This window comes from Gracilinanus agilis, chromosome 2 (assembly GCF_016433145.1).
Source record: "Gracilinanus agilis isolate LMUSP501 chromosome 2, AgileGrace, whole genome shotgun sequence".
Lineage (NCBI taxonomy): Eukaryota > Metazoa > Chordata > Mammalia > Didelphimorphia > Didelphidae > Gracilinanus > Gracilinanus agilis.
The window spans coordinates 358,985,684-359,011,167 of NC_058131.1; the positions used below are offsets into that span (position 1 = coordinate 358,985,684).

Below are 25,484 nucleotides of genomic sequence, written 5' to 3' on the forward strand. Positions count from 1 at the left end.
CCTCTGGCGACCATCTTTTAATATATTGAACCCATAAAACCCCTTTTCACCCTTATACTACCAAGTGAGAAAGTCAGGTTTATATCTAGGTTCTTGGTTCAAAATTCTAATCTCTTCCCCTTTATATAGGTGGCTAGGTGGTACAGTGGAAAGAAAGTCAGGCCAGGAGTTAAGAAGAACTGAATTCAAATATAGCCTCAGATACCTACTAGTTGAATGACTTTGGGCAACTCACTTAACCTTATTTGCCTCAGTCTCTTCATCTGTAAAATGAGCTGGAGGAAGAATGACAAACCATTTTAGTTTCTTTGCCAAGAAAACCGCAAATGAAGTCAGAAAGAGTCAGACACAACTGAAACTACTGAGATGACTGAACAGCATATTTAACAGTGTAGATCTTTGACCTCTGACTTCTTTAAGCCTCAGTTTTCCTCTTTGTAAAAATTGGTATAATTATCTTTGTCCTATCTCACAAGGATGTTGGGAAGAAAGTGTTTTGTAAATCATAAAGTGCTTTAGAAATGTGAGGTGGTCTTGTTATTCTTATATGCACTCAAAGAATTTTTAGAGCAGGAAGAGAGCTTAGAGATCAGAGTTCAGCCCCCTACATGGAAAATGACCCAGAGAGGAATTTTAGATTTTGTTTTCTAGTTAGGGAATTAGATGGGACCTTCAAGATCTGAATGTGACTTGCCTGAGACTATTCAGAGAATCAGAGCAAAAAAGTGGTGAGAACCCAATTCTTCTGCCCCACCCTGAATCTATTCTTTCCTCTGATCTTGGCAAAGACCTTTTGAGACTGATAAAGCAGAGATTTTTATTCCTGTTTAACAGTTGGAGAAACTGATTCTCAGCCCTAAAGGTACAATGTGTTCAAAATTAGAAAGTTTCTTTCAATTATAGAACTGTTCTTAGATTCTAAATTCTCCTTCCTCTATGAATAGGGGAATCTGACTTGGAAGGAGGTCCTCTATTTAGCCCAAACTCTTCCTTATTTTGCAGATGAAGAAATTAAGGTCCATAGAGGTTAAGCTATTGGGCCCCAAGGTCACATGAGTAGGGAGAAGCAAAACCAGGGCTAGACCTGGGCCATCTGATACCAAATCTAAACCCATTCCATTACATCTTGCTACAGAATGAGGATATAGTTTCAGATGGAGAATCTCCTAAAGAGAAAGGCATTCAGAGTTCATCTAGTCTGCCACCAACCTGAAGTGTGACCCTCATCCAAGATATTCCCATTAGGTAGTTATCCAGTTCACCCTTGAATCCTTACTGAAAAATGATCAGTTTGAGTTGGGGACTGGATCAATCAATCAATAAACAAATATTTATTAAGCATTTACTGTGCACCACATACCTTGCCAGGCACTGGAGATAAGAAGAATAGCAAAACCAGTCCCACTTGGAATAACTAAGAGAGCCTAGAACTTCAGTAAAAGGTCAAGGCTGAAGAGAGATTTTTGAGAATTACCTTAACTAAGTGGTATAGTAGATCAGCTGTTGGATCTGGAGTCTGGAAGGCCTGAATTCAAATGCAATCTAAGAAAGAAACTTACTAGCTGTGTTACCCTGGGTAAGTCACTTGACTCTTTTCACCTTCAAATTACTAATCTGTAAAGTGGGGATAATAGCAGCATCTACCTGCCAGCATTATGGTGATAAAATGAGATGGAATTTACAAAGTACTTTGAAAACCTTAAAGTGTTAATAAAAATGCTTACTTTTACTGTTATTTTTGTTATTATTAAGAGTAGTAGTTGAAGCCATGAGGTGGGATCAATCCTTTAGTGAAAGAATGCTGAGAGAAAAGAGCAGGAAGCCATGCACTGAGTTGTAGGGAATTCCTATAGTTAAAAGGTGGGGGAAAGTGTGTAATAATGGATAGAAAATTGACCCTGAAGTCAGGAAGGCTTGTATTCAAGTCCTGCCACTGATGTGTGCAAGCTGTATGACCCTGGGCTTAAGTGCTTTGGAGGCTGACAAAGCGTTGCTGCCACTCACACTCAGTTTCTTTATCTGTAATACAAGGATAATATTACTTCCAAGGGTTGTTGTGAGGATAAAATGGAATAATAATTGTAACTGGCACATAGCATCTGGCACATATAAATACAATGTATATTAGCTATTAGCTATTACTTACCTTTCAGTATTATAGGCAGCTTTCTAAAATTCCAAGAGACAGAAAAGGTAAAGAGAGCTCCTCACCAGGGATGGGGACTGGATCTGTGATTTTATTAGCATAGAGAACTCCTTGGTTAGGAGCTCTCTTTACCTTTTCTGATGCCCATCATCACCTCTATTATTTAACATTGTACTAGAAAGTCACTTAACTAATTGTGGTAGCAATTAGAGAAGAAAAAGAAATTGAAGGGATTAAAGTAGGCAATGAGGAAACTAAGCTATCACTCTTTGCAGATGATATGATGGTCTACTTAAAAAATCCTAGAGAATCAACTAAGAAGCAGGTAGAAATAATCAACAACTTTAGCAAAGATGCAGGATACAAAATAAAGTCACATAAATCATCAGCATTTCTATATATTTCCAACACATCACAGCAGCAAGAGATAGAAAGAGAAATTCCATTTAAAACTCACTTTAGACAATGTAAAATGTTTAGGAATCTATTTGCCAAGACAAACACAGGAATTATATGAACACAACTATAAAGCACTTTCCACACAATTAAAACTAGACCTATCTTAAAAGCTGAGAGAAGGGAAAAAAAGGAGTCAGAGAGGCCAAAGAGGTAAGAGAACAACTAAAAAGCCAAGAGAGGAGTGAGATGTCAAGAATAAGAACTCAAACTTACACTCACACTTGAAGGTTGACAGAGGACTTTCTTCTTCCCAAGGCTGTGAAGTAGCTAGTATGGGCCATATGATGCCCTTCTCATAGATAAGAAAAATAAGTCATAGAGTTGAGATGACTTCCCCAGGATCAAATAGCTGCAAGCATCAGAGCTGGAATTTGAATCTAGATGTTGGAATCCTCAGTCCAGAATGCATTCAGGGATAGCATGCTACTTCTCACAAGATCAGATGCAGCAGAGTTTCTATGTATTTGCATGGCTATCATGCCAGAAAGAGATAAGATTTGTTTTCCATCTCACTTCCTAGTCAAACGGGCTCCAAAGACTCCTTTTTCTCTCTAGGATAAAATACAAACTCCTATCTTTGACATTGAAAGCCTTCCCAACTTGGATCCAACCTGACTTTTCAAACTATTTTATACGTTTCCTGAGATAGCTGCTGCCCCTCACACACTCTCTGCTCTAGCCAAATTGGCTTACTTACCATTTCCCTTATAAGACATTTTGTACCCTATACCTGGAATTCTCTTTGTTCAACTTTGTCTCTTAGAATCTAAAGCCTCATTCGAATTTCAGTTTGTCCTGTCTCCTATATGAGGTCTTGCCTAATCCTCATACCACAAAATATTAGTGTTTTCCCTCAGTGATTTGCACTTTAGTTTGCATGTATTTTGTATTTGCTTAAGTGGATATTTTCTCCCCTTCCCACTCTTACTCCCCATTAACTATTAGCTCCTTGAGAATAGGGACTATTCTTCATTGCTGACTTGATATCCAAAGCATATTTGTTTGTGGAATGAAATGGAATGGAATTCTTCTTGGCTCCAAAGGGTCAAAGGAATAGGGAGAAGGGGTAGAAAGACTGACTGAAGCTTTATGGAGGAAAGCACTTCCTTTCAACTATTAACAGGGTACCAAAGATGACCTCAGGTTCCTTTTCTCTGGAGTTCTTCAACTGGTGACTGCATGACCACTTCTCAGGGATGACCCCTCGGTGAGGTATGAATTGAACTAGTTGCCCCATGAAAGTCCTTATGATATGAATCCTGTGATGCCAAGAAAGAGAAGAAGGAAAATGATAATTTTGTTAGATAATAAGGGATCTGTATGTGATTTTGGAGAGGACAATTGTATGGCTGCAAGTTTAGAAGGTACGTTTAAAGGCTTTAGCACATTGCGAATTTAGGACGTAGGTTTGAAGAGCCAAATTGCAAGTTTAGGAGGTAGTTTTAAAGAGTTTGGCAGCAAAAGTAAGGAGAGAGATGGGAATGTGGCTCGAAGCAGGAAGCATTCACCTTGTAGACTGTCAGCAGATGCCACCAGGAGAGGTTTAATGAGAATGACTCAAATATCAAGAAACTGCTTACTTTGCAGTAGAAAATGCCTTGTCAGCACCCCAGCACACCACATGATTCCTGCAGATGTCTATAGAAGAAGCCTTTGGTATGACCTGCAGATTCAGCTAAGCACTGCACATGGCCACAGAAATAATTTCAGGGCTGACATGAAGGAAGAAGCAGAATGACACCAACCTGGGAACTTTTATGTGACCTGCGACCTTGAAGAATTCTTGAGGACTTACTGTGAACAGAGCATTATGCTCAATGCTAGGAGAAACACAAAATCAATCAGTCCAAAAACATTTATTTAATTGTTGTCTAGCTATTTATTTTTAAACCCTTACCTTCTATATTAGAGTTAATACGAAATAGTGGTTCCAAAGTAGGTGAGTGATAAGGGCAAGGCAATTGGGGTTATGTGACTTGCCCAGAGTCAAGCAGCTAGAAAGTGTCTGAGGCCAGATTTGAACCCAGGATCTCCCATCTTTAGGCCTAGCGCTCTATGCACTGAACCACCTAGTTACCCCTCCATAAATATGTATTAAGAACTTGTTTTGTACCAGACCTGGCGATATGAAGAAAAACAAAAACAGTCTCTAAATTCAAGTAGTCCACATTCTAAAAATGGGAAAAATGACATATGAATAAGTAAGTAGAAACAAGATAAATGTAGAGTAGATGGTGGTAATATGAGAGGGAAAGCAGTAGTAGCTGGGGGAAAGAGGGAGATCAGAGAGCTGAACTGAATTTTAAGGAAGCTAGGGGAAAAAAAGCAGAAGTGGTGGGTAAGAGAATTCTAGACAAGGGCGATAGTGCAAATACACAGAGGTATACCATTGTGAAAAACAGCAGATAGGTGATTGTAACTGGACTACAGAATGATTGGAGGGGAGGCTAGTAGAAGAAAACTGGAAAGAGGAAGGAGACAGGTTATGAAGAGCTTTATATGCCAAATTGACAACTTTATACTTGATTTGGGGGGTATTAAATAACATTAAAGTTTATTGAAAAAGGAGATGACATAATTTGGTTGGCCTACAATTTAGAAAAATCATGGAGGTTGGATTGTAATGAGGAGAGATAGTAGAGACACGAACAATTAAAAGGCCAATAGGGGCAGCTGGGTGGTTCAGTGGATACAGCACCAGGTCTGGAGACAGGTGGTCTTGGGTTCAAGTGTGACCTCAGACACTTTGTAGTTGTGTGACCTTGGGCAAGTCATTTAATCCTAGTTGTCTAACATCTAGCCCTTACCTCTCTTCTGTCTTGGTACCTATAATAAGTATCAATTCTAAAACAGAAAGTAAGTTTCTTTTTTTAAGATCATTGTAATAGCTGAGAGAGAAAATGAGCTTATGAACTGGGTTAGTATTTATGTGGTTAGAGAGAAGGGGATATATAGGTTTGAAAGGCATGTAACCTGTTCTCAGCTTTGACAACTAGATTCTGCTCTCAGGGACTTTATAGTCTGATTAGAAAACTGAACAGAAAGGACTATGAAACAGACTGATAATGAATGATGATGACAATTCCTGTTTCTTAATTGCTTCAAGTGTTCCAAATCTCTTTCCTCACAACCTCCCTGTGATATATTATTATCTGTTTTACAAATGAGAAAACAGGGATTCAGAAAGGTAGAGGAAGTTATCTGTTCATCCTTTCAGTATGTACCAGCACTGGAATTTGATTTTCGGTCTCCTCAAGTTTTAAGTCTAGTCCTCTTTCCGAAAAGATAGGTGTAAAGTGCTATGAGATCTGCAAAAAAAAGAGAGAACTTGTAGGTGTGGAAAGATGCTATTTAGAGGAGGCTTCCCAGAGAGGGGAGCTGCATTTAATCTAGGTTTTGAAGAATGGGTGAGATTTTAATTAATGGAGATGTTAAGGGGAAGAAGAAGACATTTCAGGCAGAAAGCACTGTGAGAGCAAATATATGGTTTAGGCTAGGAGCAGAGGAGAAAAATTCAGAGGACTGCTGGGAATCTAGCTTGGCAAGACTGTCATATATGGGAAGGGCAATAGTATAAAATGGTGGTGTAAAAGCCAGATAGAGTCTAATTATGTAGGGTCTCAGATTCCAGGATCAGGAATTTGGATTTTATCATGTAGATAATGGTGAGCCATTGAAGATTCTTGGAGCCAATGAATAATGTCTGAAGAAATGCGATCCACAGGCTTTTCTACACTCTTTTTCAACCTCTTTCCTTTTTGTACCACTCTAGGAACAACATACTTCACAACTTTACTAGGAATCCTTTTTATTTTCACCTAAAACCATATTTTTCAAACTCCCATTAGCTTTTTCTTCTGGTATCTAAAATCTGATGAGCAAAGCCAAGTTTACTCTTTTTATGACCCTTATAATTTTATAGACTGTTAATAGGGTCATAGCATCTAAAATGAGGGAGATAATGATCTCATTGTTAGGCAAACTACACCTGGAAAGTTTTATTCACTTCTGGGCACATTTTTCAGATTGACTCTATTAATCTAGAGACCATTTAGAAAAAGATGATAAATTTAGTGTACGGTCTTAAGATCATGTCATACATTATTCAATTGAAAAGAATTTTCAGTCCAGAGAAGAAAATATTCAAGGGATATAATAAAACGTATCTGAAGCTCAACAATGTTGAGAGAGAAGAACTAAGGACAATAGATGGAAATAGTGTAAAGTCTAAGTTTTGTTGTCCCTGTAAAGACATGCTTTCTATCAATCGGAGCAATCCAAAATATAATGGACTGCCTCTGGAAGTGGTGACTTTCTCAACCTGGAGGCATTCAAATGGAAGCTGCTTAACTGCATTTATCAGTGATGTTATTGAAGGAAATCTTGGTCAGGTTTAGGTTGGACTAAAATGCCCTTTCAGATCTCTTCCAGTTCTGACATTCTAAAATTCTATGTTCCCATTACCCCGTGGGCTTAATCTTTTCAGTCTGAAACAGACACATCTTTTTGGTCTCTTCTTTTTCCTTCTCTGGAACATCTCCAGTTTCCTGGAGAGACAGTAGCCAAAATCTCATGTCTATAATTCAAGGGTCTGTGATTTCATTGATGTAAACACTTCCCCTACTGTCATTTTAGCTTTGTAATGTGAAGGCACACAGCCAACACTTAATAAATGCCTATTGGTTGGTTGATTGATTGATGCCGATCTCAGAACAAACCATACATTAGTAGATGGACTTCATAAGTTACTTAGCTGAAAAAAAGAGTAAATTCCACTGATGACAGAGCTTCTTCCAACTTAACTAGTCTGGTCCTTGAGTAATAGGCAGCCCTTCACTCTTATTTCCTTCTTAATTCAAGCTGGCAGACCTTCTCTCTCCCTCCCTCCATCCCTCCCCATCTTTCCCTCTTTCTCCCTCTTCTTTTCCTTCTCCCTCTCCCCCCCTCTCTTTTCCTCTTTCTGCCTCTCCCTCTCTCTCTCTTTCTCCCTCTCTTTTTCTGTCTCTTTCTTTGTGTCTCTCTGTCTTCCCCCCTCTCTCTCCTTCCCCCCTCCTCCTCATTCTCTTTGTCTCTCTGTTTTGTCTATCCATCTCTCATTTTCTCTCCCTCTCCCTCTCCTACTCTCTCTTTCTCTTTCCATAGCCCCCACCTTAGTTTTTGAGAGCCTAAAGTCATCATTCCATTCCTAGACAAGAGTATTAGTGAAAGATTAGAATCAGAGAGCCTTGGAGCTAACAGGCATTACAGATTTCCTAGGGAGATTAGAAGGAGAGAAGTGTCCCTCTTTGGCTGTGATTTAGTTAGTTGGTAAACATTTCTTAAGAGCCTACTATATACCAGGCACTGTGCTAAGCAGTGAAGATACAAAGAAAGGCAAAGACAGTTCCTTCCCTCAAGGAGCTCATAATTTAATGGTACTTAGCATGTTTTTTTTTTCTACTTTGCCTAAGAGTGTTGTAAACTTGAAGCACTCTAAATAGGAGTTATTGTTATTGTAGTTCTCTGAGCTAGAATCCTCTGAGCTACAGATGGCCCACAGAAAATCTATGCTGGGTTATAATAAAGAGCCTAGTGATCTATTCTCAGGGAAAAAAAATATGATTACTGTCCTCTAAAAGTATTTACACTAATTTTTTTCAAACTTATCACCAACTATTGGATATCCATTGACCAAAAGTTTAGTACAATCCAACTAACATTTATTAAACCCACAGTGTACAGAACCGGATATTCAATGTTCTAAGTGTTACAAAGTTTGCCTACGACATGGTCCCTGCTCCCTCATACCAGCAACAGTGGCAACACACCTCTGTGAGGGGCAATTGGCAATTATGTTTATCTTCATTTTACATACATATGGGGAAATTAAGATTCAGAAAGATACATTTACTTTGCTGTGGTTACACAGTGAGAAAATAATAAAGCCAGAACTGGCACTCAGGTTATCTGAATCCAAGTCCAACTTACTTTCCACTAATAAGAATAACTAACATTTATATAGCTCTTACTATGTTCCAGGCAGTGTGCTAAGTGCTTTACAATTATCATCCTCTTTGATTCTCACAGTAACTTTGAAAAGTTGGTGCTATTACTATCTCCATGTGACAGATGAGGAAACTGAGGCAAACAGCAATTAAATGACTTGTCACAGAGTTAGTGTTTGAGGCCAGATTTTTAAACTCAGGTCTTGCTGACTCTGGGCCCAGTTCTCTATCCACTGTACCTCCTAGCCTCACAGTATATTCCACAGCTTCTAGAAACTTCCAACAAAATAAGGGGATATTATAAATGCAAAAATAACCATGATATAAAATGTGTGATAAATATGTAATATTTTGAGGATCCCCTTATGTATGAGGGCCTACAAAACTACTCTAGATATCAAGATACTTGGTGGGTCAGGACCTACTCAACATCATAGCTCATAGATCCCCACAGATACAGTTACTTTTGAATCTCCTTTCTGTGTGGATGAGACATGACATCCAATGCTGTCCTCTAAAATTTCTGCTGGATGTCTCTACTGCTGGACTCTAACTCTTTTGGGATATCTTTCTGCTATCATATGTCAAGGTGCAGTGACTACAAAGCCTCTCCGTGATAAAGAAAGGTTTGTGCTCTTTTAGGGCAAAGGCAAGATTATGAGCCACCTTCATCTAGAAAGAGAGCTAACAAAAACCAGCAGAATGCCTTTTATTATACGCATCTAATAGTAAAAAAATTCTAGACCTTTGCAGTATATTTTGGCTAACAGAGAATCTTGCTGGTCTTCCTATACATATTAAACAAAAAAATGCTATGTGAAATTTGAGGAAGGAAAAGTATATAATGCGTTTTATTTAGATCAAAGAAAGCTTCCTATAAGAGGTAACATTTAAATTGGGCTTTCAATGATTGTAGAGATTTTAATAAATGGGAGGGAAAAGTGTTTGTGAGAGAATTTCCAGGCACAGGAAACACTCCAATAGACACAGTTGTGGGGAGTTCGGGAAATACACTAGTAATGGTTAATTTCTCAGTTTTTCTGGAATATAGAATACATGAAAGGAAGTCATGTGGGACTAGACTTCACCATTGTGAAAAACCTTAAATGTCAGGCTAAGGAATTTAACCTTTATTCACAAATTTTAGGATTTAGAACTGGAAGAAACACTGGAAATCATTTAAGTCAACTCCTTCACTTTACAGAGGAGAAAATTGAGGCCCAGAAAAGTCAAACAATTTGTCATCAAACCCTAGAAGTTAACTACTGCCCTGGGATCCTGTTGTTCTGATTGGTTGTTGCCTCAGTAGTTATTACTTCTAGGCCCAACTCCAGTCATGCATGCTTCACCTCATTCTCTGGTCATCTTCTTGACAGCTGCCTTGCTATTGCTCCTCTATCTTTCATTCCCCACCCTCTCCAAACACACTCTCTTTTTCCATTCTTGAAGTATAATCAGCTCCATCACTATTCCAAGAAAAAGCTGTATCAGTCTACTCTCTATGGCTCACCTCCCTGATAACTTTTCAAACCATAACCCATAACCCTCCTTCTTGGCCACCACTCTTCTACCTGTGTTGACTCTTCTCCCTCCCCATATTAGAACATAAATTTCTTGATGACAAGGACTATTTTGCTTTTTAAACACTTAGGGCTTAACAAAGAGCATGGAATATTTTAAGTGCTCAATAAATGTTTCTTTCCTTCATTCAGAGGCCACATAGGTAGTAAGTAGCCACTCTGAAGATTTCAATTCCAGATCTCTCCATTCTGAATTCAGTATTCTTCTTGCTTCTCAATAGATATTCATTCATTCATTCAACAGATATTTATTAAATGCTGCTCAATGTATGTATTGAATATAGTATATTCAAGGCTGTTGAAAATGCAAAATTTAGAGGGAAAAAACATCCTCTTTGCATTATAGCTTTATGGGGGAATAAGGCATATAAAAAGTAATAAGTGCCTCTGAGAGATATAAACTTCTCTGTGTAAGCATTGAAGCATTGGCCTTACTATTTAGTATTTGGAACTGTAACCTTTCTAAGATCTAATGATTCCCTTCCCCCCTTCCCCTCCCCCCCACTATACCTCTGTGCTACAAGAGAATGCCATAATCTGAACTTTGCTTTAGAAAAATGATTTGGGCATGTTACAAAGAGGAAATTGGAAGGAGAAAGATTGGAGACTTGAGTGGTAGCTATGGAAATAGCAAGAAAAAAATCACTCTCTTATTGTCCTGAAAAATTTATTGTTCTTTACAAACCTGAAGAATATGGCCTGCGTCCTAGAGAGCATTTCTAAAGATACAAAATCAGCCTAGTCTTAGCCTTGTTCCCTGGAGAACTTTGATGTTTATACTTCTTGTTGCAGAGTTGAGTGCTTATCCCTACCCTTTGTTGGCTGTAAGTCATTTCCCCATCCATGACAAAAACATTGGCCTCTGTCTCCCCAGTGACTTTTTTGTGAGTGTGGAATCTTGTTAAAAACTTTCTAGAAAGTTTTGATAGCTTATATTAGTCAGTTCCTTTTTATCCACCTTCATATTTCTTCTAGATATTCTCACATAATTTAGTAATGATTTTTCTCTTATAGAAAACATGTTGTCTTTTCTCCAGTAGTTTATGTTCATTCAATGACTCTTGTCTGTTATAGATTGCAAAAATTTTGTAAGTATAATGAAACAATATATTCTTATCTATATCATACAACAATGTATAGATGGTATAAATAATGAAGTTATGATTAGAGTCCCAAAAGATCTGGACAGATTAGAATGATGGGCTAAATTAAATAAAATTAGTTTGAATAGGAATAAATTCAAAGTCTTCCACTGGTTCATTTAATGTTTTTGAGCCCAAGTGCAGAATAGGTAAGACATATGGTATAATTCAAATGAAAAAAATGGGGAAGTTTTAGAGGACTCCAAGTGTGTCAAGAATGTGATTGAGAGGCCAAAAAAGCAAATGTGATCTCAAGTTGAATTGAAAGAATAGAATCATAGTTCCTAAGCATATGAGATCATGTATGTAGAATGCTAATAATACATGAAAGATATTATTATATTCAAGGAAAATTGCAGCTGTGCTGCCCTCTATTCCTGTTCTGCCCTCATCTAGAATTTTGTGGTCAATTCCAAGTGCTCTATTTTACAAAGAACATCAACAAATTAGAGCATGTCCAGAGGAGGGAAACTAGGACAGAGAGAGGACTGGACATCAATAAGTGTTTATTATGAATTCATACACTGTGCTAGGCATACAAAACAAAAATTAAACAGGTCCTGTTCTTAGCAAATTATCATCCCTTAAATGAACTAGGTGTGTTTACTCTGGAGAAGAGAAGTAGTATTTATAGGACATTTAATAATATTAATAACAATAATAGTAGCCATTATATAGCCCCTTATGATCCCCAAATCCTTCTTTATCCATTGTCTCATTTGATCATCACCATGGTTTTGTAGGATAGGAATAATTATCTCATTTTAAAGAGATACAAACCAAGGAGGAAAAATGACTTGCCCAAGACAACTTTGATGTCAAAAAATATCAGAGGATCACAGCTTTAGAGCTGGAAAAAATGCCAAAGAGGATCTTATCCAACCCCTCTCATTTTAAAGCCGAGAAAGCTGAGGACAAGGGAGTTAGAATACCTTATTTCCAAGGTCAGCCTGAGAGCAAGTGTCAGAGTTCTAAAACAGATCCTCTAGCTCTAAATCCATGGCTTTTTGTAATGACTGTCCACTGCCTATAATCATCCCTGACATCAGATATCTGGAGGACTACAGAATGAGAGAGGGATTACACTGCTTGAGGGTTTGAGAAAAAGGTAATAGTGGTAAGGAACTGAAAATTCCTCATCTACTTTGAGCTTCAAAGGAGGAAGAAAAACTCTTGCCTAAGGTAAGAGCTACCTTGAAGTTTAAGTTTAAAGTTGCCTGTGAATCCATCCTGAAAATTCTTGCATTGGACAGGGTGTCAGACTAAAGGGCCTTCTTTACTGTTCTGGGATTATGGGATTTAGGACTAAAAGGGACCATGGAATTCATCCATTAAAAGTTCGCATTTTAGAAAGAAGGAAACTAAAGTTCAAAATGGTAAAGGAAGACTTGACCAAGGTTACTCACATAGTAGGGCAGCCAGATGGCACAGTAGAGAGAGTGCTATGGCCTGGAGTCAGGAAGATCCATCTTTCTAAATTCAAATCTGGCTTCAAACACTTACTAGCTGGGTAAGTCTGGTCTGGACAAACGACTTAACCCTATTTCCCTCAGTTTTCTCATCTGTAAAATGAGCTGGAGAAGGAAATGGTCAACCACTCTAGGACCTTTGCCAAGAAAGTCCTAAATGGGGTAACAAAGAGTCAGACACAAATGCCAAAATTCACATGGTGAGGAATAGAATGAAGGCTCAAACTCAGGCCTTCTGATTTAAAATCCAGTGTTCTTTTTGCTGTACCACATTGATTCTTGACATAGAAATTATAGTGCTCTAGTAGTTTTTCAGTTGTGTCCACCTCTTCATGGCTCCACTAGAGGTTTTCTTGGCAAAGACACTGAAGTGGTGCGCCATTTCCTTTTTCAGCTAATGAAATTGAGGCAAACAGGATTAAGTGATTTGCTCAGGATCACCTAGCTAGTTAAGTTTTTGAGGCCAGATTTGAACTCTGCAGATGAGGCTTCCTAACTCCCAGCCTAGAATTCTATCCACTGTACCATCTAGATGACCTCAAAGCCTTGGTGCTAGATCTACAAAGATAAAAAACAAAACAATGTCTCTCCTCAAGAAGCTTACATTTAGGGGGCAGCTGGATGGCTCAGTGGATTGAGAGCCAGGCCTAGAGAGGGGAGGTCCTAGGTTCGAATGTGGCCTTGGACACTTCCTAGCTGTGTGACCCTGGGCAAGTCACTTGACCCCCATAGCCTAGTCCTGTACCAAATAAAAAAAAATTAATATAGAAGTATATATATATAAAAGATATTAGGGTTGAAAAAAAAAAAGAAGGCGGCACATAAAAAAAAATTAAAAAAAGAAGCTTACATTTAGGGGACAGCTGGGTAGCTCAGTGGACTGAGAGCCAGGCCTAGTGAAAGGAGGTACCAGGTTCAAATCTGGCCTCAGACACTTCCTAACTGTGTGACCCTGGGCAAGTCACTTAACCCCCATTGCCTAGCCCTTACTACTTTTCTGTCTTGGAACCGATACACAGTATTGATTCTAAGGTGGAAGGTGAGAGTTAAAAAAAAAAAAAAAGTTTACATTTAACTGGAGGTTACAACATGTGAACATTGATCTTGGACAAGTTTCTTCCCTACTCTGGATCTAATTATCTTCATCTGTAAAATAAGGGCTTTAATGAGAGGATGTTTAAGCTACTGTTGAGAATTAAATTCTATGATTCTATTTGAATCAGTGTTACTAAGTCCAAACCAGAATCTTTGGCCAAGAAGAAGCATGGTGTTAGGAAAAGAAAAGTGAATATGGAGTCAGACACCCCAAGTTTGAGTTGTATTTCTACTAGGCAGCTGGGTGATGCAGTGGCTAGAGAGCTGAATCTAGAGTCAGGAAAACTTGAATTCAAATCCAGTCTCATATACTTACTAGGTCTGTGACCCTGGACCAGTCACTTTACCTCTGTCTGCCTCTGTTTCCTTAAATGTAAAATGTGGTAAATAATAGGACCTGTTTCCCATGGTAGTTGTAAGGCTCAAACAAGATATTTTAAAAATGCTTAGCCCAGTCCTGACACGTAGTGGGTGCTTAATAAGTGCTTGTTCCTTTCCCATCTCTACTTGTATGAACTGGATAGATGAGAACCCCCTCTGGAGTTTTCTTACCTATAAAATGAGGTATGTGGATTAGATAATTTCTTTAATTCTTCCCTATTGTTGTCTTCCATGCCTCCTACCCAGTAGGAGTTACTACACTTAGCTTTGGGATCCAACCAAGAGTGGAGCTGCCCAATTGTACGGTGACTGAGGCAATTCCCACGTCAGCTTTCTATTTCTGGCAGATCGCACATTTCCAAACAATGTTGTATCCCATCCAACTGTCCAGCAGAACACCAGAGCTTTTATGGTGTAGGCATTTGTTATCACTCCTGTTACTTCATGTATAACTTCCTATTCACTGCTTTTCACTATTTACTCTGGACACAATAATCAAATCAATATTAACATTGCTCCTAGAAATGGCATTGCAATATTCTGCCCCATGGCTCCACTCACAATTCCTGCCTGAACCAAAGCTCCCTTCCTTCATTTCTTCTACTTGATATGTGTTATATATGCTCAGTAGTAGGATATGTTCTTTTATTATTATTATTTTAATCCCTATCTTCCATCTGACTATCAAATCTAAGACAGAAGTATGGCAAGGGCTAGGCAGTCCGGATTAAAAAAACTTGCCCAGGGTCACACAGCCAGGGAGCATCTGAAACCAGATTTGAACCCAGGTCTTCCAGGCCTGATACTATATCCATTGTTTAACCTAGTTGTTCCTAAAATATAAGTGCATGTTGGTGAAGCCTTGGCATGGGTGCTGGGGCAGCACAAAGGAGGTGCTCCGTTCCCCCTGTCCATAGTGCCCAAGGACATTAAGGACATTTTTGCATGTCCTGTCCCTCCATCCAGCTGCCCAATGTAAACACTTCTTCCCTCTGCTGTCTGAGGTAATGGTGGGGGAGAGGAGGGTGTGGCTCACAGGCAATTAGAAGTTGAAGTTTGGGCATGGAATCTCAAAAATGTTCACCAATGCTGATATAGGTTCTTTAAGAGCAGTATCATTTTTATGTTTGTATCCATAGCATCTAGCTTCAAGATGCCACATAGTAGGTGCTTAATAAATATTTTCTGATTGAGTTCCAACTACAAATCCTATGATTGGGTTCATATAGCATAGAAGGGGAACACAAGGGCAGATGGATCCAACTAACAATCTCTACCACCAGAACAGATGATCTGAAAGTCTGCAAATTAGCAGCAGTAGGAAAACAAAAAGATAATTTATAATTGATCCCACATACTTCCTAGCTGTGTGACCCTGGGCAAGTCACTTAATCCCAATTGCCTAGCCTTACTGCTCTTCTGCCTTAGAATAATATATAGTATTGATTCTAAGATGGAAGATAAGGGTATAAAGAAAAATAAAAAAGAGAATGATCATTTATGCAAGGACCCTCTTACCTTTCTAACTTGTCCAGTCTTCACTGGCCACATGAGATTTATCTGGCACTAACATCCATAATGCTCTGACAATACCATTTCTCCTTTAAGGCTGATGAGGATGGAAAGCAGACTTTGGCCAGGACGTCATTGGGAAATTGCTCAAAAGTCAGAGGAAAAGAGTATAACTCAGGGGAATGATCTTCAAAAGGCAAGAACAATCTTTCCTGTAAACAGAGAGCCTGCTACTACCCCAGCCCCAGTTCCAGAAACCTGTTCTTTGAAAGGAAGGTATGCATGCTTTCAGAATGCCTACAGGGAGGAAGGGCGTCATCAAAGTCGTAATCAGTCTTAGCAGAGCTGAAGCTCAAAAGTGCATGTAATCATGCAGGGAAATGACTAACTTAGATGGCAAGAAGGCTAGGAAAAGTGAAATGATCTGAACTTGGCCTATTAGAAGTGCTTACACACAGACCTACCTACATAAAAAGTTGGTTTGAAAAGAGGGCACGCTTTTTCTCTTGTATTTTGTTTACATAAAATCTGAGTGGATTCTATAATTGGCGTTACTTTATAACATATAATATATACACATATGCATATGTATAACATACCAATATGCAAATAAAATTTTCTTTCAAAGAGATCTTATTTTAGGGCAGTCGTCTCTATTTGAGAATGGCCCATTTTCAGACCAATATGATGTTCTGCTGTGATAGTGCATCAGTTTTGGACTGTATAGATAAACAGTGAGCTGGGACCAAGAATGGAGTAGGAGGAGATCTGGCTGGATGATACTGGAAAGACTGCTCAGTGCTTTCTGATGATAGAAGCTGTTCCCTGAGACTAAAGGTCATCTTTTTAAATGCTAGAATTCTGGGGATGCCATGCAACTGAGAATCATGGTGTAGCATGGTCCCAGAAAAATCACAATTTCAAGTGGAGCCAAACATTGTGGGCTCAAGAGTTTGAAGCATATTATCAACTATGTCTAGTGCATGAGAAAACAGCTTATGGATATTATGAAGAACATGTGTGAGTGGAAAAGTGGGTGGGCCAGTGACATAAGAAATGCAAAGGGTTGTACTTTAGGGATTTTTAAAAATCAAATTCAACATGTCATTCTATATGGAGCTATAGATCACTGTGGCAACGAAGACTAAATCAGTCTGAGGTTTTGTTGTTTCTCACTCATACTCCAAGAAAGCACAAGAACTAGTTGAATGAATACAAATAGAGAAATGAGTCAGATTTCTAAGAATATGAGTCATTTCCCAATTGCTATATGGTCAAAAATATGTATAGGCAATTTTCAAAAGAAGAAATCAAAGCTATCTATAGTCATATAAAAATGCTCTGTTGCTATTCATAAGAGAAATACAAATTGAAGCATCTCTAAGGAACCACCTCATACCTATCAGTTTAGCTAATATGACAGAAAAGGAAAACAACAAATATTGGAAGGGACAAGGAAAAACTGGGAAACTAATTCAGTCTTCGTGGAATTGTGAATTGATCCAACCATATTGGATGGCAATTTGGAATTATGCCCAAAGGGCTATAAAATTATTTATACCCTTTGACCCAGAAATACCCCTACTAGGTCTGTATCCCAGAGATCAAAGCATGAGGAAAATGTCCTATATATTCCAAAATATTTATAGCTGCTCTTTTTGTGATGGCAAAGGATTGGAAACTGAGGGGCTATCCATCAATTGAGGAATGGCTAAACAAGTTGTGGTATATGATTGTGATGGAATACTATTGTGCTATAAGAAAGACAAAGAATGCTTTTAGAAAAACCTGGAACACTTATAGGAACTGATGCAAAGTGAAGTGAGCAGAGCTAGGAGATCATTGTGCACAGAAAATGCAATATTATACAATGACCAACTGTGAATGTCTTGGCTATTCCCAGCAATACAGTGATCTAAGACAATTCCAAAGGACTTCTGATGAAAAAATGCTACCCTCTTCCAGAGGAAGAATTAATGAGGTCTGAATGCAAATCAAAGTGTACTTTTTGAACTTCCTTTCTTTTTCTTTTTGTTTGTTTGTTTGTTTTTGGCTTGTTATCTCTTTTGCAATATGGCTAATAAGGAAATACTTTTTGCATGACTATACATATGTGATTTATATTAAAGTACTTCCCTTCTCAAGGCAAGGTAGGGAAGGGAATCGGGGACTCAAAAATTATTTTAAAAAATAAAAAAATATTCAAAAAAAACTAGTTTAAAGAAAAAGTTAATAGGTGCATTTTAGGTTTCTTCTACTTTTATAAAGACTTATGATGCAGTAAAAAGCTCTGGAATGACTTTGAACCTTAGATTTGCCTCTGACTAGCTCTGTGACTGGTCAAATCCCTTAGTCTATTTGAGGTTCAGTTTCCCTACCTATCAAATGAGATGATTGTATTAAGTGACAACAAATTTCCCTTGTAATTCTAACATCTTATTTTCTTTTTATTTTTTAAAGATTTAAAAAAAAATTCCCAATTACATGTACTAATAATTTTCAACATACATTTTCCAATATTATAAGATCCAAACTGTCTCCCTGTTTCCCTTCCCTCCCACACTTGGAGATGATAAGCAACTTGATCTGGAGCATGCATGGATTATCATGCAAAACACACTTCCATATCATCACTGTTGTAAAAACACACTTATACCAAACCAAACCCCCCAAATAAAACCATAAATACACTGATGTGAAAGATAGTATGCTTTGATCCAAATCCATCTGATTCCAATGGTTCTTTCTCTGCAGGTGGATAGCATCTCCCATCATAAGTTCTTCAGAAGTATCCCAGATCATTTGCATTACTGAGAGTAGCCAAGTTTTCAGAGTTGATCATTGTATAATATTGCTATTTCTGTAACATCTTATTTTCTAAGGAACTTTAAGGTTCCTTCCAGATCTTACATTCTAGTATGGCTATAAGGGATGGGGAATAAGGGAAGGGATGAAAGAGAGTAAGGATTGTTCATAAGATGGACATGATGGACTCGTGTATTCATAAACTTCTGAGATGAAATCCCAAGTTTTATAATACAGATCTAGAAACTGAGTCCTGGAGAAGGGAAGTAATTTGCCCAGCATCACATAGGCAATAATTAACAGATGCGGAATTGACTCTAACCCCAAATCCAAGGCTCTGATCGATCCCAACTAATTATTAGCTGTTGTTGTTTAGATATGTGAATCATGTCCAACTCTCTGTGACCCCATTTGGGGTTTTCTTGGCAAAGATACTGAAGTGGTTTGCCACTTCCTTCTCCAGCACATTGTATAGATGAGGAAAATGAGCTAAACAGGGTTAAGTACCTAGATTTACACAGCTAGTAAATGTTTGAGGCTGGATTTGAACTCAAGAAAGATGTTTTCCTGACTTCAGGTCTGATACTCTTATCCACTGCGCCATCTAACTACTCTGAATTATTAGCAACCTACTGCTAGTTTTCTTTCCAGTATTCAGAGCAAGCCTTTATTGTTATTGAAATTATCAGTATCATTAATAATAGTGATAGCTTACATTTATGCAATGTTTTTTTTTTTTAAACCCTTACCTTCCATCTTGGAGTCAATATTGTGTATTGGCTGCCAGGCAGAAGAGTGGCAAGGGTAGGCAATGGGGGTCAAGTGACTTACCCAGGGTCACACAGCTGGGAAGTGTCTAAGGTCAGATTTGAACCTAGGACCTCCCGTCTCTAGGCTTGGCTCTCAATCCACTGAGCTACCCAGCTGCCCCTTATGCAATGTTTTACGGTTTATATAGTACTCAACATATATTATCTTATTTCATCCTCACAACAACCCTGAGATGAGGTAGGTATTGTTTTCCCTATTTTATGAATAAAGAAGTTGAGGCCCAAGAGATCAAGCAATTTGCCCATGATCTCAAAGTTCACATATACGAGTGGTGGGATTTGAACTCATGTCCCTGATTCCCAATCCAATGCTCCAAATCCAGGCAGCTTTCACCTTTAGGAACTTCTGCATAGCCCTGTTTTCTGGTCTTTGCTTATGTAGACTTTCAAAGAACATATTGAAGTGGGTGGTGCCAAGTAGCCTGCAGCTCTTGGCTAGGGGAGTGTCATTGTCTCCTCCTCCACCATCTGCTAAGGGGAACTGGGACCAATTTGTTCTACTTTTTTGCCAGAGCTTTTCTAAAATGGAAACATTCTGGTAACCTCAGAAAAGTCTTCATTTTTTCTTCTTCAGACCATTTCAATTCCCATTTCAACTTCTCTTTCCTCCTCATGCCTAGTCATGAAAAATAAAACAACCAAAAGCCAAATAAAGCTGGGGGGGGGGGCATGGAGAGGGGCACATAGTGTAAGGAAAGGAGTATTGAATTTGGAGCCAGGAGACCTAGGTTCAAGTTTGAGCTCTGTCTCTAACCTGATGAATGATTTCAGGGAAGCTTCTTCCTTAACTAAGGTGGGGCTTTAATCACTGTCTACTAATTTTAGGTCACTCACCCCCTATAGTCCAGGTTCTAAGTCCTCAGTTCTATTGGTGCTTAGGACAGGACCTGGTACACAGTAGGCACTTAATAAATGTTTACTGATTAATTAACTGACTCCCTGCTAGCATTCTTTGGTTCTCTGTTCCAGGATACCTTCCTCTTCCTGTTCTAACATTTTATGTTATGAGGGTTCTTCCAAGTCTGACATTCAATGTTTTATGTACTTGGGTCCCTTCAGCTCTCACATTATATGTTTTAAAGCTTCTTCCAGCTTTGAACTCTTATGTCACTAATTATGCGAGTGAATCTGATAAGATATTTCACACAGGCCCATATCAATTAATATAAGGAGCCAAATTAGTGGCTCTTTGGGTTTGAGGTTAACCTTGAACTGCTGCTATCTGGCTATCAGTCAAAGGTGCTGATGAAGAAGGTTTCCTGTCACTTGCTGAATTAAAGAAAAGTCTAACCATTGCTCTAACAGGAAAGGCATATTCGTCTATCTAATGCCTGCATGGAGAGAATGGCCTTGTGTGTCTACTTACAATCTGTTCTCTCTTTATCTTCATCTTGGTCATGAGAGATGGGCAAGATGTTTCAGTTGGTGGCTTGTATTCCCGTGCCCTCTGCTTCTATCTTCTTTCTCCAGTGTATGGGGGAAGAGGCTGGCCGGGGAGAGAGGGAGTGTCAGCCAAAGGGCCGTCTGTCCAGCAGAGGGACAGAGGGGGAAGGGACCATCCTGTCATATGAAAGCTCTGGCCTGACTCTCTTTGTTCTGTGAGGTCTTCATTTCTCGGTGTTTTATTCAACACCAATTCGATGAAACACAATTTAAGCAGTGGCACTTCAGTCCAAGCCCTGGACTTGACATCAAGAAGACCAAAGGTCAAATCTGGTCCAAGACACTTCTGAACTGTGTGACCCCTGGACAAGTCACTTAACCTCTGTCTGCCTCAGTTTCCTTGTATACAAAATGGAAATAATAATAGCACCTGCCTCCCAGTGTTGTGAGGATTTGTTCAGTTGTTTTCAGTTGTGTCCAACTCTTGGTGACCCCATTTTGAGTTTACTTGGCAGAGATATTGGTGTAGTTTGCCATTTCCTTCCCCAGCTCATTTTGCAGATAAGGAAAATGAGGCAAACAGGATTAATTGACTTGCCCAGGGTCACCCAGCTAATAAGTGTCTGAGGCCACATATGAACTCCTGAAGATGAGTCTTCCTGACTCCAGGACCAGCACTGTATCAGCTTTGCTGGGAGGATAAAATGAGACAATATAGCACAGTGCCTGAAGCTTAATAAATACTTCAATTTTTTTAAAGGTAGATAGGAATAGAAGGCAACTATTAGTGTAGTGGGGAATATTAGGGTTATAGCCACAGAAACTAGGCTTGAGTCCCTAAGTCATGGATCTCTGAGACTCTGAACAAATTATGTCACTTCCTCAGGCCTCAGTTTTCTTAGTTGTGAAATGGGGATAATCGTCTTTGTTTGCATTACCAACCTCATAAGGTTGTTGTGAGGAAAGCACTTTGTGGTACAGAAATGGGGGGGGGGTTGTTATTTGTGTTGTTATAGCAGCACCCCATACAAACTTAATATATCCCATGTAATTTAGCAACAATGGGGTAGGTACATAGCCCTGGTGGAGAGGGAATAATGAGTCATGGGCCTCTTGTATTTACACAGGGTGGACTAAAGGGGAAATCACCGTGTTTATGGGGGAGGTGGAGCTTTAAGAGTGGTTTGACAAAACCCAAAGAGGGAGCCTGTCAGACTGGAAAGTGATTGGTGGGAAAGGGGAAAATGTGTGTGTGTGTGTGTGGGGGGTGCCTAGGGACAATGGGGCAAGAGTTTGGGGAGTTTCTCACAGAGAACAATAAAAGGAATAGGGAGAGAAACAAGGGAAAAGCAGGAGTTGGGGAAAAAGGAAGGTGGGGGAAAGTGAGGCAGAAAAGATCTATAGCAATACTCTGAAATCACAGGAAAAAGAAAATCCAGGAAAGACCTGGATTTGAATCCCAGTTTTGCCACTTACTAGCGGGATGGCTTTGAATTTGTCACATTTCCCCTTTGGGCCTCCATTTCCTTATCTTTTAAAAAATGAGAAGTAGGAAACAATGAGGCTTGTGAGTCAATGGGCATGAGTTCAAGTCCTGGATCTGCCACTTATTTCCTATGTGACCGTAGACAAATCACTTAACCAACTTGGGGCTTAAGACCTTTAACTGTAAATGAGACCAGGATGCTAGATACCTTCTGAGGTCCTTGGCAGCTAGACAGTATAGTGGATAGAGTGCAAGACCCAGAGTAGAAAATCTGGCCTCAGACACTTAATAGCTTTGTGACCACTTAACCTCACTTGCCTCAGTTTCCTCATCTGTAAAATGAGCTGGAGAAGGAAATGACAAACCACTCCAACATCTCTGCTGAGAAAACCCCACATGGGGTCATGGAGAGTCAGACATGACTGAAAACAGCTAAACAAAATCCAGTTCTAAATCTATCATCAAAAGATCCTGTGATCTCTGAGTCTAGGAGGCAGGTTTAGAATCACTTAGCTAGTTAATGGCAGCACTAGAATTCAGAACAGTGGGCAGCATGCTGTCCTCCCTAGAGATCAGAAATGATTTAGGCCAGTATGCTTTCCCATCCCATTTTCCAGTTGAAGAAACAGAGACTCGGGGAGAAGTGCCTGGCCCAGAGTCCCAAGCACAGGTCATCAGTAGCAGAACAGAGAGATCCACACTCAGAGTTCGTCTCTGATCCAACAATTGAACTTCTGTGGAACACCCCCTAGTGTGCCAAGCCTGGTGCTGTTGTTGCTCTGGGGGATACAAAGCATGCTAGAGAAGTTTAAAATTTAGCCAGGGAGACCGGATTGTTCTTTTTCTGTCCCTTCCCATTACTGAGGAACGCAGCTCCGCCAGTGCTGTCACAGAGCCTTTACAAAGCTGTAAAGTTGGTGGCTATTTCTGGAGCCTTGCGAGAGGCAGGCCAGAGGACTGGGTCACATGTCCGGGAAACCATCCTGCTGCTGGGAGCCACATCAGGCCCCATCCTTTGGTTCAAGGGTTCATGGACAGAGCCGAAGGGAAGGAACTAGAGTTAGGAGAGACAGCTTAGAACTGACAATGTCAGCACCACTGAAAGGCCCCTCTGGTCACTGAATGTTAAGTCTTAGAAAGGGCCTTCAAGACATACTTTTGAGAGGTGGAAGGGACCTTCAGCATGAATCTCCTTTTGGTCCTCTAATTTTAAAGTTGGGAGAAATCACATCTAGATAGAACAAGTGACTTAGATAAGGTCAAAGCAGTTAATGTCAGAGTTGGAACTAAAACGGCAGTCTCCTGTCTATGATTTCAGAGGAGTTTGCCCCTAAAATAATTTCCTCCCCTCCGTTACATATCAAAGGATTCCTGGTTGTTCTCTCTGTCCCGGGTCTGTCCTTTCTCCAGTCCACCTTCATCGTATTTATTGCCCAGTTATCTTACTTAAAATGCGACTTCAATCATATTGCTCATGCTGCATCTAAAAAAACCAAAAGCAAACATAAAACAACTTTTGTTGACTCTCTTTTGTCTTCTGAATAAATTAGGACCAATAAACCGATAAGCATTTATTTTGCTCCTTGTGAGGTCCCAGGCACAATCCTAGCTATGTGGGATAAAAAGACCACAAAGAAATGACTCTTTCCCTCAAGGACCTTATGTTCTATTGGGGTTGATGTCATTTAGGACTATACTAGAATTAATAGTTAATGTAGTCCAAGACCCTCATTTTATAAATAAGGAAACTGAGGTCAGAGAGGGAAGGAACTGGCCCAAGGTCAGATATTAAGGAGGAAAATGATCTTTCAAAACTAGCTCTTCTGATCCTAAATCCCATATTATTTCAGAAAGCTCATAGCACGAGAAGGGGCTTCCTATGTCATCTTGTCCAACCTCTTTATTATACATGTGAAGAACTGACTCAAAGGCTTACCCAAGGTCACACAGGCAGTTTATATCAGAGAACAGATTTAAACCCAAGTCCTCTGAGTAGAGTTCTAGTGCTCTTTTCATGGCATTATACTGACTCTCATTCTAGCATTTAAAGCCCTTTAAAATCTGATTTAACTAGGTGGTGCAATGGAGAGAGCACTAGGCTTGTAATCAAGTAGACCCATCTTCATTAATTCAAATCTAGTCTTAGACACTTAATTATATGACCCTGGGTAAGTCACTTAACCCTGTTTACCTTATTTCCTCATTTGTAAAATGTGCTGGAGAAGGAAATGGCAAACTACTCAGTCTCTTTTCCATGAAGACCCCAAATGGGGTCACAAAGAGTCAGTTACTATTGAAATGACTCAACAACAATAAAAATGTGATTCTATTTTTTCACAAATAATAATAGCAAGGTAGATAGCATTTATATAGTTAAAATTTACAAATATGTTTTATCTTATTTTTTTCCTCACAACAACACTGTAGGGTGTACATTATTATCCCCCTTTTATGGATTAGGAAATTGAAGCTGATAGGAGTTAAAGCGACTTGCCCACAGTCACTTAATGTCTGAGGTAGGATTTGAACTCATGTCTTTTTGCCTCCAAGTTCAATCCTCTATACATTCTTTGCATTTTTCTTTATTCTCCTCACATCAAAAATATTTATGTTCATGTGAAATTATCCCTATTAGATTATTTTCTCTTTTAGAGTAGGAATAGAATCAGATTTCAATGTTGTATCCCTGGTGTCCAGGACAGGATCTGATTCTTCATAAATATTTCTTGAGTTGGATTGAATGAAATGGTTTCGGAGCTGGGATTAAAACTCTCATCTCCTGCTCATTGCTTTCTGCCTTATGATTCCAGAGCATTTGTTCCTAAGAAAGTTCCCCCCTCTGGCCATTCCTTATCAAAGGATTCCTAACTGGTCTTCTCATTCCCATCTGGTCCCTTCTCCAGTCCATCCTCGTAGTATTTGTTGCCCAAATAATCTTACTAAAAGGTTCCTTCAATCATATAATTCACTCCTCTTCTAAAAAACACTGGTCACGTCTCTTAGAGCAAATTACTTCCTTTAGTTTTCAGTTTCTTCATTTATAAAATGGAGAGCATGGATCTCTGGGGTTCCTTATAACTGAAATTCATGTTCCTATAAAACCCATCAGCTCTGGATGGCTTATAAACCTAGGGAGTGTTTATAGAGAATTAGAAATGGACATGCATGGTGGGGGGCAGGAATCTGGTTGCCTTCATTCTCACTATCTCTTC

The 25,484-nt window shown here is 39.2% G+C and overlaps 1 protein-coding gene across 1 annotated transcript in view; it reads left to right on the forward strand.

Moving 5' to 3' along the window:
• Nucleotides 1–16,010, forward strand: part of ADRB2 (adrenoceptor beta 2) — a 76,130-nt gene extending 60,120 nt beyond the window's left edge. Inside the window, exon 2 of the mRNA XM_044664438.1 lies at nucleotides 15,865–16,010. The gene's annotated coding sequence lies outside the window, so the exon portion shown is untranslated. The remainder of the gene's footprint in view (nucleotides 1–15,864) is intronic.
• The last annotated feature ends 9,474 nt before the right edge of the window (nucleotides 16,011–25,484 follow it).